Source organism: Stegostoma tigrinum, chromosome 14 (assembly GCF_030684315.1).
Source record: "Stegostoma tigrinum isolate sSteTig4 chromosome 14, sSteTig4.hap1, whole genome shotgun sequence".
Lineage (NCBI taxonomy): Eukaryota > Metazoa > Chordata > Chondrichthyes > Orectolobiformes > Stegostomatidae > Stegostoma > Stegostoma tigrinum.
Genome location: NC_081367.1, coordinates 59,803,318 through 59,819,338, shown reverse-complemented (window position 1 = coordinate 59,819,338; position 16,021 = coordinate 59,803,318).

The window sequence follows — 16,021 nt, the reverse complement described above, 5'->3', positions numbered from 1 at the left end:
AGCAAGATTCTCATCTAGCCAATAAAATCGTGGATAGAAAACCAGACCTTTTTTTATCGTGATATTGAAGATCACATTTTTCTGTTGTTGCCATATTGTCCTCACTGACTCACCATTGCCATGTCATTCAGAGCCGGAGAATTCAGCACATAGTAACAGTAGCCCTTCCAACCTATGCAATTACATAATCATAATGCACTGCAACTTCATTTTGTTATATTTGCCATATACCCCTCGATGTCCTTACTCATAAAACAAAATCTACTCATCTCAATCTTGAGGGCACTAATTGCCCCAGCAATCACAGCCTTTTGGAGCTGAAATTTTCAGATCTCCATCTTTTATGCTATTTCCACTATCCTCAATTTCCTTCTTGAGTGGCATAATTTGAATGTAAGATCTAGAATTAGTTGACATCAAATTACGGCCATAGAGATGTACAGCATGGAGAAAGTCCCTTCAGTCCAATTTGTCCAAGCTGACCAGATATTCAAAATGAATCTAGTCCCATTTGCCAGCATTTAGTCCAATTCCTTCTAAATCCTTCATTTTCATAAACCAAGACAGATGCCTTTTAAATTTTGTTATTGTATCAGCCTCCACCACTTCCTCTGGCAGCTAATTCCATACACATACCACCCACTGTGTGAAACAGTTGCCACGAAGGTCCCTGTTATACCTTTTCCCTCTCATCTTAAAGCTATCACCTCTAGTTTTAGATTCCCCCACCCTGCGGAAAAGACCTTGCCTATTTACCCTATCATCATTTTATAAAACTCTATTAGGTCATCCTGTCAGCCTCTGATACTCCATGAAAACCAGCCCCAGCCTATTCAGCCTCTCCCTATAGCTCAAACACTCCAACCCTAGAAACATCCTCGTAAATCTTTTCTGAACTCTTTCCAATTTCACAACATCATTCCTGTAGCAGGGATACCAGAATTACATGCAAAACTCCAAAAGTGGCCAAACCAATGTCCCGTACAGCTGCAACATGACCTCCCAACTCATTTACTCATGCACTGACCAATAAAAACAAGCATACCAAATGCCTTCTTCACTATCCTGTCTACCTGCACTCTCTACTTTCAAGGAACTATGAGCCTGCACTGCAAGGTCTCTTTTGCAGCAACACTCCCCAGGATCTTACCATTAACTGTAAGAGTCCTGCCTTGATTTGCCTTTCCAAAATGCAGCACTTCACATTTAAATTAAACTCCATCTGTCACTCCTCAGCCCATTGGCCCATCTGAGCAAGATGTCATTGTACTCTTAGATAATGTTCTTCGCTGTCCACTACACCTCCAATGTTAGTGTCAAAACAGCAATACATAATGTTTATAAGCTAGCCGCCGAAGATTGCCAATTAAATTGTGGAGCTGGAAGAAAGAAATCAGACATTTGAGGACTCTGTGAGGAAAGCAATACTGTTGAATCTGTGATTTAATCATTGAAGTCAGAGAATAATTTTGAGAATATAAGGCAATCATAAGTAATGAAGGATTCTGAAGAAGCATTGCTGCAAATCTTAGAACTAGTTTTAATGAGTGTCAAGTATCAAAGATCTGAGAAGCAGCAGTTCTGGCAGATGCACATTGTATTTCGCACTAACATTTGCATGTGGAGAGGTGGCCATATGGAAATCCACAAGGAATTTGGAGAAATAGAAGGCCTGCAAATGGAGAAGTATTAGTTTCAGCAGACAAGCAGGACATCAAAGTAACAAGGGAAAAAGTCTCGAACCCACAAGTGAATAACAGAAATAACGGGCTTCCATTATAATAAGACTGGACAAACAAAGCCAATTGCTAAAAGTTACAGGGGAGACCACTTACTGCAGTAGGAATACCTCACCAATCCACAGAAAAGGACACCTTAGGAAAGGAAGTAGGTATTAAACCTGGAATAATAGTCCAATAAGGACATGATCCCTGAAATCTTCTCAGCAGGGAAAGATGGCTCAGGACAGTGGAAAAAAACTCTCCTTCAATTAGTGATAAAGACAATCAGATCATGAAAGGTTTTAAATATTTTAATTTAAAAAGAACAATATTTCTTTACACTAAAATGGAATGCAGTGGTACAATGGTTCTGTCCCTGGTCTAGAAACCTACATACCTGGCTAGTGTTGTTGGGACATAAGCTTGAACCTCACCAGGGCATATGTTGAAATTTGAATCAAATACTAGTATAGTAACCCACTTTCAGTGTTTGTCTTTCAGAGGAGGATATCTTCCATCTTTACATGGTCTGGCCTACATGTGTCTCCAGACCTACATCAATGTGGTTGACTCTTATTGTCGTCTGGACAATTAATCTACACAATAAATTCTAGCCCAGCCAGCAATGCCCAAATCCTATGAATGAGAGAACAAGGTCAAGGACATAAATCAATAAAGTTATTTGGTGACAATGGAGCAAGTCAGTCACAGATGCTGGCTGATGATACAATTAATGAAGAAGAAGCTATTATGTGGAGGTGCATACTGAAGTTACAAGCTGGTCCCACTGCATGGAGTTGAATTAAAGAGTGACTTAGTAAATGATAAATCTTAAGTGCTCTTTCTTTACCAACTCACCAATCTGAGAGAGCAAAAATTCCTCCTGCCCTCCATTTCAATTGTAAAATCCCTTACTCTGAAATCCCTTACACCTCCTTGGTCTAGAGTCCGTCATGAGGGAAAACATCACAACATTACCCTATCGAGCTAACTCAGAATCTTCTTTGTTTTGCCATATTCACCTTGCATTCTACTAAATTCCAATGGGTGCTGACCCAATCTGCATAATCTTTCCTCATAAACATCTCATTCATTCCAGTGGTCAACCAAATGATCCATCTCTGAACTGCCTTCAATACAGGTATATTTCTCCCAAAAAAACCCCAAACTATTCACACATCATCAGTGTGGTTTCATCAGTACCCTGCACAGTTCTAGATTCATTTCTGATTTTTATATTCTACACCCCATGCAAGAAATAACAATATTCCTTTGGCTTTCCTGATTCTTGGGATTCGGGTGTTACGGAATATATTACGCATATGATAACTGGAGATTCAGCGATGGTAATGCCATTAAACACCAAAGAGAGATGGTTAGATTCTTTCTTGATGAAAATAGTCATTGCCTGGCATTTGTATGATAGAAATTGCTACTAGCTACCTGTCAGCTCAAGGCTGAAGTTGTTCTTTTTTGGAGGGTGGATGTAAATGCATTGGAAGCAGTTCAGAGAAGGTTTATTAAATGAATTCCTAGAATGGGCAAATTAGTGAATGAGGAAAGATTGGAGAGCTAGGCTTGTACCTGCTGGAGCTTCGAAGAGTAAGAGGCCACTTGATTGAAACACTTACAATCCTGGGGTGTCTTCACAAGGTGGAAGGGACCAGGATATTGCCTGTTTGGAAAAATCCAGAACTGTTTAAAAATGAGGCATTATCCACTTAACATATTTGCAACAAAAAGGTTTTATTATAGAGATCTACAGCACAGGAGCAGACCCTTCGGTCCAACTCATCCATGCTTACCAGATATTCTAAACTAATATAATCTCACTTGCCAGCATTTGGTGCATATCCCTCTCAACCCTTCCCATTCATAAACCCATTTAGATGCCTTTTAAATGTCATACTTGTACCAGCCTCCACCACCCCCTCTGGCAGCTCATTCCGCACACCTACCACCCTGTGTGTGAAAAAGTTGCCTCATAGGACCCTTGCAAATCTTCCCCATCTCACTTTAAGCCTATGCCCCTCATGATTTTATAAACCTCTATAAGGTTGTTCCTCAGCTTCTGCTGCTCCAGTGAAAGTGGCCCCAGTACATTCAGCCTCTCCCTAGAGCTCAAAACCTCCAACCTTGGCAACATCCTTGTAAATCTTTTTTGAACCCTTTCAAGTTTCATAATATCTTTCCTACAGCAGGGAGACCAGAATTGAACACAATACTCCAAAATGGCCTAACCATTGTCCTGTACAGCTGCAACATTACCTCCCAACTCCTATACTCAATGCACTGATCAATAAATGTAAGAGTACCAAATGCCTTATTCTCAGAATATGATGAGTCTTTGGCACTAAGTAGTAGAAACAATTATTGAATATATTTAAGGCAAAGGTAGATTGATTCTTACTGCCAAAAGGGGTGAAAGGTTATTAAGGAACGTAGAAAGCAGATTTGCATTGTAATCTGCTATGATCTTATTGAATGGTGTAATAGGGTCAAGGAACTGAATGGCCTACTGCTGTCTTTTCCTCAAACTTTCATTCATATGTTTATCGTGCTGCATATTGAGAGGGGCTCTTCAGTATCTCCAGAGTCACAAATAGCACAGAAAATCAGGTGATTAGCAGTGAACATCCCTGCTTCTGAACTTATCACAAAAGGAAAGTAATGAATGAAGCAGTTGAAAATGGTTGAGCCCAGGACATTGCCCTTAAGATCTCCTGCAGAGATATCGTGGAGCTGATATGATAGACCTTCAACAGCCATAACAAACTTGCTTTTTCCTTTTCATCCTCATTACTTATTTTTGTATTGACATCAGATCTGGTTAGACTACACTTAGAATCTTCAATGTAGTGATTAAGGTAGATTGTAGATATTGAACCTTGGGACTGATCACTGTGATACTATATTAATTACAGTTTGTCAAACTCAAATGGCTCATTTAGCTTCATGTCCTGATTTTTGTCAGCCAGTGAATCATCTTTCTATGTTATTATATTACCCCCACTACGACAAACTCCACCTTGTCCAGCATGCTTTTACATGGCATCTCAACAAATAGTTTTTGAAACTCTAAATAGACTATACCTACTGGCTCCGCCTTATCTACCCTGCTTACCCTCCAAGATCTCTACGCAGCTGCATCTTTTACATCTAATTCTATTAAAATATCCTTCTATTCCCTTTTCCACCTTGTATTTGTCTAATTTCCTCTTAAATATACCCATGTTGTTTACCTCAATGTCACACAGTAGTAGCAAGCTGCATATTCTCACCATTCTCTGATTCAGTTTTTCCTGAATTGTGTCTTGGATTTAGCAGTGATAATCTTACATATATGACCTTTAAATTATATATCTCACACCATTTAGCAACCCTTTCATAATCTTAAATATCTCTTGGGTCAGACCTGAGCTTTCTCTTTTCTTCAGAAACATACCCCATTTGTGCAGCCTTTAATGATAACAGTAACCTCTCTACTGCTATCACCCATATCAAGATTGCTTTTGGACCTTGTCCAATGGCCCCTTTATCAAATAACAAAGAATAAAGAAAATTACAGCACAGCAACAAGCCCTTCAGCCCTCCAAGCCTGCGCTGATCCTTCTTCATTATATTGAAACCAGAACTTTTTGCAACACCCGAAGTACAATCTGCCACAATACTATAGTTAAATTCTCTCCTTTACAATGCCATTCCTCTAGGAATGAATCTCAGTGTTTTGTTTGCTGTTTATGGGATTTTTAGCCCATGCTGTTACTTTTAGTGAATCCTACAATTGTTCCTTTCTATTCTTTGCCCCTTTACACCATTTAACTTTTTGTTAGCCAGCAGCATTTGGCATACTTAAGGTTCTCATCAAAATGCACCAATGTTACTATATAAAATAGGAAATAAATACAGCAAAAGAGCAAGGTATTAACAGGATAATTCAGAGCACAAGCACAGAAATATAGGGTGACTCAGTGGTTAGCACTGGTGCCTCACAATGCCAGGGAATTTTGATTCCATTTTTGGATGAATCTGTGTGGAGTTTCCATGCTATCCCTGTGTCTGCATGGGTTTCCTCCCAGAATCCAAAGAAGTACAGGTCAGATGCATTGACCACACTAAATTGTCCCATTGTGTCCAGGGATGTGTATTACGTGGATTAGCCATGAGAAATGCAGGGTTATGGGGATGGGGTTGGTCTGGGTTGGATGCTCTTCTAAAGGTCAGTGAAATATGATAGGCTGAATGGCCTGCTACCGTACTGTCGGGATTCTGTGAGAGCTACAATGGGCTTAACAGCCTTTTCCAATGCAATGAAATTCTATGATTTCGCATACAAGGGTCTGAATTGTGCGTTCCTCTCTTGAACTGTTAGCTACCATGAGTGTGAAGTACTAGAATTCTATGTTTGTGGCCAAGTTTATAATTAACTGAGCCCATGTGCAGTTGTTATTCACGGGGGCAATTGTCTGGATTCGGTTCATTTCGCATGCAACTTGGTTCTCTCGAGGCTGCCTGTAATTTCTAACAAGTGTTTTGGAATTATTCCAGTATTTCTCCCTCAGCTGAATTACTCATCATCGCATCACCCAACTGGTTGGGATGTGCAAAGTACATAAATGTGTGGGTGCCTGTTTTGGAAAAGCAATTGATGCCAACAAATCTGTGGTGATGTACTACCTTCTATTGTGGGGGTATTTATCCCTTGTTCCTAGTTGGGGAACAAACCAGCCAGTCTGCAAACTTCGAAAGAAGTTTAATTTACCTAGTTTATACAAGGATGGGAACATAATCCTGGGTGGAATCTTTCACTTCCACTATCACCTCGCACAACAGCTAGAGCCTTATTCCTTCACCAAAGAACCACAGCCACCAGAGTGCAAAACGTGAGTTGATCCCTGCAAAATGAGCTAAGAATTCAGTGAACCAAGGTGCTGCACGATCCTGAGAACAATTTTTTGAAATGGGATGAAGGGTGTTTCATTTTATTACTTGAATCCAATAATAACCAGAAGCATTGTAGCAAGTTTAGTGTTCGCAGCTGTTTTATCACAGATATATGCACATGTACAATGTATATTTATGTGTGCCCTTGCATATGGGTAATTTGTGTATATGTTTCTTTGCTTGCATTTATCTACATTGCATACTCCAGATTCTGTTGAAAGTGGAGTCTTTTTTTTAACCAGAAATGGATTATGAGTGGAGCAGGTTTGAAGGGCCGAATTATTTATTTCCGTACCTAATTATGTGAAACAATCAAACATCCATGTTTAGACTGAGTTTTTGTTGATGTTTTGAAGCAGTTACCACAATGGAACTTTTACCAGGTGATTTTTCCTTCTCTTTGGTTCAAAATATTGATTAGAATATTAGGCTTCTGGCAGCAAAGATCAGAATCAGACCTAATGGTGGCTTTGCATCACGAGCCATTTGTTGCGTCTTTGGATAACAATTCAGTTCAGTCTGACATTCTTGCAAAGATTTATAGCTCGGGTTGTGGGTGAGCTTTGTTGACTTGCTTGCTGAGCTGGCTGGTCATAATTCAGCTACACTAATGATATTACCTGGCATGGTGATAAAATGTCTGAACTTCTGACCAGCCAGCTCAGCGAGCAAGTCAACTACTTCAGTTCAGTCTTCAGTAACCAGTGACTCTCACTGACAGGATGCAGGAGGCAAGATCTTTTTCATAAACGGAGGTGAACTTATTCCTCTAAATTTAAATCAGGTTCAGCTCCACATTAGAGTGTTTGAAGAAAATTTGAGAACCATGGAGTATTGCACATTATTCATAATTGGATTAAGTTGTAATATGTTAAAACATCGCAGCTTGCAAATAATTGCATCCACCAAATGATTCTATTTTGCTTGAAGCAGATTAAGAAAGTGAAAGATTGCATCAAATGTGATTGAGACAACATGTCATAACAATTTACTCCTCTACAATTCAGTTTTAATTTCAGAGAATTTCGTTTCGCACAGACCATGATCTTTGCTATTGAAGAGATAAATAGGAATATGAAGCTGCTTCCTAACATCACACTGGGGTATCAAATTTATGATGGCTGTAATAGTGAAACCCAGTCAGTAAAAGCGGTTATGGCACTCATCAGTACCCAGAATGAAACTACATCTGATTTCAACTGCACAATCATTTCAAAAGTCCCTGCTATATTTGCCAATGCTGGATTTGTCAGGTCACTAGCAGAAACAATGCTAACTGGTCCTTTTGGAATCCCAACGGTAAGATACCTGCATCCTATTGAATATTTTTTAGTGTAATTATTGAAATCATGTTGCATTAAATTACTAGGAGTTAACAGTTTAAAATATGAATGCGACACATAAAGTGTAAGGTTTAAAGTAAAAGTAGAAATTGCTGGAGAAATTTGCCAGATCTGACAGAGAGAGAGAGACGCTTTAATACTTCAAATGCAATGACACTTCATTCAAATTCAAATTTAACTCTGAGTTTAATTCTGAACTATTTTTCTCTGAGGAAGAGATTATAGAATCAAGTCCCATTCTATTCAGCTTAGTCTAAGATCTAGGTTGATTTGTCAGTGCAGCATGAAGATAGAGCTGCAGTTGGAGGTTCTGTCTTTTGGATGAGGTGTTAAAGCAAGGTCAATGCTTAGAATCTATTTTGGACATTGAAAGATTGCACTACCATATTTTGAAGAGGTGTAGTGGAGCTTTCTTTCATATTCTTGTCAGTATCTCCTAACCAACATCAAAATCAAAGTATCTAATAATTAGCACTCCTTATGGGATCTTACTATGTGCTGTTTGGCTGTCACATTTCGTGTATCACCAGTAATGACACTCAAAAGCATTTCATTCACTGTAAAGTGCATTGAAATGCTTTGAGTATATAAAAGATGGCGTACAAATGCATTGATCTTTAAACATCTCAACAATGCTGTGCATAAATTAATCCATTCACTACTAATTTCTGAACGCTAGTAATCGGCAATGGAATGCTATATGTTGTTTTTTTTCTTACTTTGCTCAACCCTTCCCTGCAAAGCTTGGAGGTTTAAGCCCTTTTTCATAGACTTAACATGCAATCTATACTGACACTTCAGTGCAGTATTAAGCGAGATGCTATTATCCATATAGAATGTTTGACTTAGGCTTCTCCAGCTCTACAGGTGGATAGAAGAGATCTTATGGTACCATACTAGGGGAAAAAAGTGATGTTTCCTGTGACTTGGCCCATTTTCTTCAATTTGTGCAATTAATTTATTGTGAAAGTAATTTAAGAAATGAAGAATATATTGTATTCGTGAAAGATTATAGTTTGTGGAGCTGTTGACCTGAAACAATTTAATAGTTTCTCTCCCCACACATGCTGCCCAACTTGCCGAATGTTTCCAATATTTTATGTTTTTATTAAAGGCAACAGCTAAGGTTTATATAATAAAATGTGAGGTTGGATGAACACAGCAGGCCCAGCAGCATCTCAGGAGCACAAAAGCTGACATTTCGGGCCGAGACCCTTCATCAGAGAGCAGGGTCTAGGCCCGAGGCGTCAGCTTTTGTGCTCGTGAGATGCTGCTTGGCCTGCTGTGTTCATCCAGCTCCACACTTTGTTATCTTGAATTCTCCAGCATCTGCAGTTCCCATTATCACTGATACAACTCCTCTTCCGCACCTACACAGGCCCCAAACCCCACCTCTTCCTCCGTTACATTGATGACTGAATTGGCGCCGCATCTTGCTCCCCAGAGGAGCTCAAACAGTTCATCCACTTCACCAACACCTTCCACCCCAACCTTCAGTTCACCTGGGCCATCTCCAGCACATCCCTCACCTTCCTGGACCTCTCAGTCTCCATCTCAGGCAACCAGCTTGTAACTGATGTCCATTTCAAGCCCACCGACTCCCACAGCTACCTAGAATACACCTCCTCCCACCCACCCTCCTGCAAAAATTCCATCCCCTATTCCCAATTCCTCCGCCTCCGCCGCATCTGCTCCCACGATAAGACATTCCACTCCCGCACATCCCAGATGTCCAAGTTCTTCAAGGACCGCAACTTTCCCCCCACAGTGGTCGAGAACGCCCTTGACCGCGTCTCCCACATTTCCCGCAATACATCCCCCACACCCCACCCCCGCCACAACCGCCCAAAGAGGATCCCTCTCGTTCTCACATACCACCCCACCAACCTCCGGATTCAACGCATCATCCTCCGACACTTCCGCCATCTACAATCCGACCCCACCACCCTAGACATTTTTCCATCCCCACCCTTGTCTGCTTTCCGGAGAGACCATCTGCCAATGTGGTATACTGTATCGATTGTACCCGGTGTGGCTCCCTTTACATTGGGGAAACCAAGTGGAGGCTTGGGGACCGCTTTGCAGAACACTTCCACTCGGTTCGCAATAAACAACTGCACCTCCCAGTCGCGCACCATTTCCACTCCCCCTCCCATTCTTTCGATGACATGTCCATCATGGGCCTCCTGCAGTGCCACAATGATGTCACCCGAAGGTTGCAGGAACAGCAACTCATATTCCGCTTGGGAACCCTGCAGCCCAATGGTATCAATGTGGACTTCACCAGCTTCAAAATCTCCCCTTCCCCCACCGCATCCCAAAACCAGCCCAGTTCGTCCCCTCCCCCAACTGCACCACACAACCAGCCCAGCTCTTCCCCTCCACCAACTGCATCCCAAAACCGGTCCAGCCTGTCTCTGCCTCCCTAACCTGTTCTTCCTCTCACCCATCCCTTCCTCCCACCCCAAGCCACACCTCCATCTCCTACCTACTAACCTCATCCCACCTCCTTGACCTGTCCGTCTTCCCTGGACTGACCTATCCCCTCGCCACCTCCCCACCCATACTCTCCTCTCCACCTATCTTCTTTTCTCTCCATCTTTGGTCCGCCTCCCCCTCTCTCCCTATTTATTCCAGAACCCTCATCCCATCCCCCTCTCTGATGAAGGGTCTAGGCCCGAAACGTCAGCTTTTGTGCTCCTGAGATGCTGCTAGGCCTGCTGTGTTCATCCAGCCTCACATTTTATTATCTTGGATTCTCCAGCATCTGCAGTTCCCATTATCACAGCTAAGGATTATATAGTTTGTTTTGTATTAAATAATCAATAGAATTCCATATTTTATTAGTAAGGTATAGACTGTAAAAGCTAAACAGTAATGTTGAGTCTACCTGAAACATTAATAAATCTCTGAGCCATCGTTCTGCATTCAAGTCTCACATGCAGGCCAAGAAAGGCCTATTTAAAACCTGGCCAAACAGGTTGATGGTCAATCTGCAAATATTGCCCAAAGGCAGAGTGGGAGAGATCCAGCCATAGTGAAGAAGGTAAGGGAGTCTACTTCAGTCCCTCACTAAATATTTTAGAATGCTTTGTGCTTTTCTGAGCTGAACATTATTTGAAGGCTTCAGAGAAGGTAAAACACCTGCTTTCCACTCTAAACAAATGTTTCCATTGTTCATTCTTCATCTGTCTTCAGCCCACTTACACCCTAATCTATTTTTGCACTGCATAATTTTTAAAATATGTAACATTTGTAAGCTTTGATAAAATGATGTTCATGTGACACTAAAAGTTAACACTTTGTCTCTTCAGACATACTGTCTGACACATAATGCACAGAAATAACCTACCCCATGTCCTCCTTCTTTACAGCAACCATTCTATGGCTTTACCTACTTCTAGTATTTGCTATTTTGCTTTAGTAAGATGTGCCTGGCATGACAAAAAAGGAGGTCTTGAGATAACACAGTCTGGAGATGGAAGAACCAGCAGGGCAGGCAGCATCAGGGGAGCAGGAAAGTTGACATTTCAGTTTGGGACCCTTCTTCAGAAATTCAGAAATTTCTGAAGGAGGGTCCCAACCTGAAACATCAACTTTCCTGCTCCTCTGATGCTGCCTGGCCCACTGTGTTCCTCCAGCTCCACACTGTGTTATCTCTGACTCCAGCATTGGTAGTTCTTACACCCTCTCAGAGAAAGTCTTGAAATTTGATTATAGAAGTGCTATAAGACACTTGATAAAATTGTTTAAAATCATGAACTGTCAGAACAGGTTAGAGGGAAGTCTGTTAGTGAGGTGATAATGGGAACTGCAGATGCTGGAGAATCCAAGATAACAAAGTGTGGAGCTGGATGAACACAGCAGGCCAAGCAGCATCTCAGGAGCACAAAAGCTGACGTTTCAGGCGTAGACCCTTCATCAGAGAGCCACTCTCAGAGGCTCTCTGATGAAGGGTCTCGGCCCGAAACATCAGCTTTTGTGCTCCTGAGATGCTGCTTGGCCTGCTGTGTTCATCCAGCTCCACACTTTGTTATTCTGTTAGTGAGATGTCTAGAGTTAATCAAGAATGAAGTTCTTTGTACAAAGTGTGGTAGAAGTAAGGAAATCTCTGTCAGAAAAAAATGTAGATGCTCGTTCAGTGAATGGCTTTTAACCTGAATCAGACAATCCCTACTCATCAAAAATATAAAGTGACATGTAGCCAATGTAACTTGTTGGAGTTAGGATGTAGAGGAATGAGAAACAATTGGATGGAAATAGCTCCACAAAATTGAATGACCCAATGATTGGGTCTGTACCATATTAAACGCGAGGGAATTAGAGCAAAGAGATGTTGTTTCACACAGAATAGGGAGGTCCTGTGATGCTGTGGCGAGTGTTCCAGTCTCTGAGACAGAAGCTCTGACTTCAAGTCCCACTCAGGGTTCATAACACAGTCAAACAGATTAGTCGTTGACCTGTGAATCCGACCACTCATCTGGTGTTGAGCAGGAAAATACAAACAGAGAATGGGACAGTCTCCTAGACAGCGATGCTGCAGTAAGCCATGGTGAATTCAGTTCTCTGGTTGTTCAAATATGAGAATGAGTTATTCATTAATTATACCATTTCTTCACACTCCCATTGATCCATCAAGAATGCCTGTAAACACCATAGCCTTAATTATTTCTTCATAATGTGTTGGTGGGCCTTTCTACTTTTTATTCTAAATATCTCCAAATCTCAGGGTATCTTGTTGGCTTTGGATTTTGATGCTCGTGTTATTGAAGATATTGTTGTATTTTATTCACCCAGATCAGTTTCACCGCCACGTGCCAATGCTTCGGCGATCATAACTTCCCTACACTTTTTGAAACGGTGCCCAGCGATTCGCACCAAATCATAGCCATAACCTCCCTGGTGAAGCACTTCGGTTGGAATTGGGTCGGGTTAATTCAGAGCAGTTCCACACATATAGCGATGGAATCTGAAGCGATTCTTCACCTGTTTGACAGATTGGGGATTTGTACCGCCTTTCACAAATCATTCTCTGCATCAGACTCTAAGGACAAAATACAGCGAATTGTGAAGCAGGTCAAAGAGGCCACTGCAAACATCGTTATCGCCTTTGCTACCCTGGCAGATATGCAAGTTTTACTTCGAGAGGTGGTACGTCAGAATCTGACTGGCATACAGTGGATTGCGAGTGACTCTTGGGTCACAGCCCCCATTCTATCACCAGAAGAAAATGCTCGATTCCTTGTTGGAACACTAGGATTTGTCATCCCGAAGACAGATATCCCTGGCTTAAAGGAGTTCCTTCTTCAAGTCAACCCGAACCAATCGCCTGCAAATCCTTTGATGAACGAGTTTTGGGAGAAAACCTTCCACTGCTCCATGCAGAAGCTACAAAATGGAACTGAATGCAACTCAGAATCTCAGGCTCGGCAATGTAGTGGGAATGAGCTTCTGGAAACAGTAGACAATGAGTACACACACACTTCCCAATTGCGGAGTTCTTACCGCTTGTATATAGCAGTACATGTCGTTGCGTTGGCCCTGCACAATATCTTCTCTTGTGGAAATGACAGCTGCCTCAACGTGTCAGATTTTCAACCTTGGCAGGCAAGTAACTTTAAAGTTGTGTCATTATGCTGACAGGGTCCACATGTAGGTTCGGACCACTAATATTGCTCCTGAAGCATTTCAATGTTGCTAAGAGAAATGACAGGTAAATCCCTGCCAGGACCATTTTATCTTTTGGTGAAATGGTAAATGCATTCCTACTCATGGATTGGTTTGAAACTTCATCCAGGGGTGAGGTGTACTGGCATCATGGATAGTCAGAGTCACTGATGTCCCAATATCATGGGGAAACAATTCAATGAGTTGGTTTTCAATTTTTAGGACTCACTCCCTAGGCATGAGGTGGAAGCCAATGTACTAATCCATTCACGTGCAAATAATTTTTGGGCAGGTAGGGAACTAACATTGGAGAATCCAGTGTATGTCCAACATGATGTACAACATGTGGTGAGTTTAAAATTTTTTAAAGAAGCAGGTGACCTTTGACTTATGGTTCACAAAACCCTTGGGACTGGAGTTTCCCCACTGCAGTGCCTGGGTTTGTTGGTGACTACTGATAGACATGACTGGCAGGATGACAGGAGATGAACCAGTTGGAATTTTAGTACTGAAGAAAGATCACAGACCTCAAACATTATCACTGTTCATCTCACCACAGATGCTGAGTGGTTCTAACATTATCTGTTTTGATTTCAGATTTTTGGTAATACATTTAATAAGTACTTAGATGTACACTTGTGATGCCAAGGTATACAAGGATATGTGTGAAGTGCAGGAAAATGGGACTGGACTATTTAGGCAGTTGTTTTTAATCAGTACAGTCTCAGTGGGCTGAAGGGCTTTTTTCTTCGATGCAGATCTCTATGACTCTATGCATTGCAACAACTTACTAAAGCTCCTTCATCAGCACGTTCCAAGCTCATAAACTCCACCACTAAGAAGAACAAAGGCAGAGGGAAATTATAAATATATGCAAAATGTACACGAGAATGCATACTGAGAAAATTTTACATTGTAGTGTGTTGCTTTCCGATGGAACTTGATCTGCTTTTTTTTCCCTTTAGTAGCTGTACCAGTTCAGGCTCCATGTATTATTTGTAAAACTTGGAATCCCTTTAAGCCATCAACCATGAAATTTGTTTCTGCTTTCTCTCCACAGGTGCTACCAGACCTGCTGAGTTTCTGTAGCAGTATCTGATTTTGTTTGTTACATAATGCATTTTGTTTAATATTGTATGCTCTGGGATGATGAGTTGTGTTTCTTTTTTACAGTATTTACAACTAACGGACTCCCTTTCTGTCTCTTTCACACTACCATGCTTTCCCACCCAATCTGTTTCTAAAGTTATTCAATTATTTAGGCACCTTACAGTCCACAGGCATGAAAAACGCTGACATACATTCTCATCAAGATCAGCGTTGGATCCGAAGATATGAGCTCGTAAACAGGCAAATAAGTGACAGTGGTGACATTAACATGGTGAACGTTGGGAAGTATGACACATCAGAACCTATAGGCCACGCGCTGAAGATAAATGAAAAAGATATTGTTTGGAGCGGCACTGGAAGTGAGGTAAAGTTGAGCAGACAGAAACGGGAGTGTTTTCCTGCCGGCACTCATTTTAAATGGCCAGTGCCCATACATCACCTTCAACATCCACTCTCTCCACCACCAAAGGACAGTGGCAGCAATGTTTACTGTCCACATGGTGCAAGAATTTCAAACAACATAAAAAGTTGACTAGGCCACAGCTATAGCAGTTCTGGAATTCATATTATAAGGGGGATATAATTGAACTGGAGCTTTTGCAAAGGGTATTTGCCAGGATGTTACCTGGATTGAAGAGTTTTAGTTGTGAAGAGAGATTGGATAGACTGGAATAGCAGGAACCACAGATGCTGGAGTCAGAGATGGCAAAGTGTGGAGCTGGAGGAACACAGCAGGCCAGGCAGCATCAGAGGAACAGGACCCCCGAAGTGTCCCAACCCAGAACGTTAGCTTTCCTGTTCCTCTGGTGCTGCCTGGCCTGCTGTGTTCCTCCAGCTCCACACTTGGATAGACTGGAGTTATTTTCCTTGGAACAGAGCAGACTGAGGGCGGAACATGATTGAGAGGTATAAATTTATGAGGGACATAGATGTGGTAGGCAGGAAGGAACATTCCCCCATTGTGGAGGTAAGAAAGACAAGGGATCATAGATTTAAAGCAAGGGGCAGCAAGTTTAGAGGGGAAATGAGGAAAAGCCTTTTCACTCAGGATGTGGAAATCTGGAACTAGCTATCTGTAAGGGTGGCAGAGGCAGATATTTAGAGTACACTTATGATGCCAAGTGCTATGGTATGAGTCAAGTGCTGGAAAATGGGACTGGACTATTTAGGCGGTTGTTTTTAATCAGTACAGTCTCAGTGGGCTGAAGGGCTTTTTTCTTTGATGCAGATCTCTAT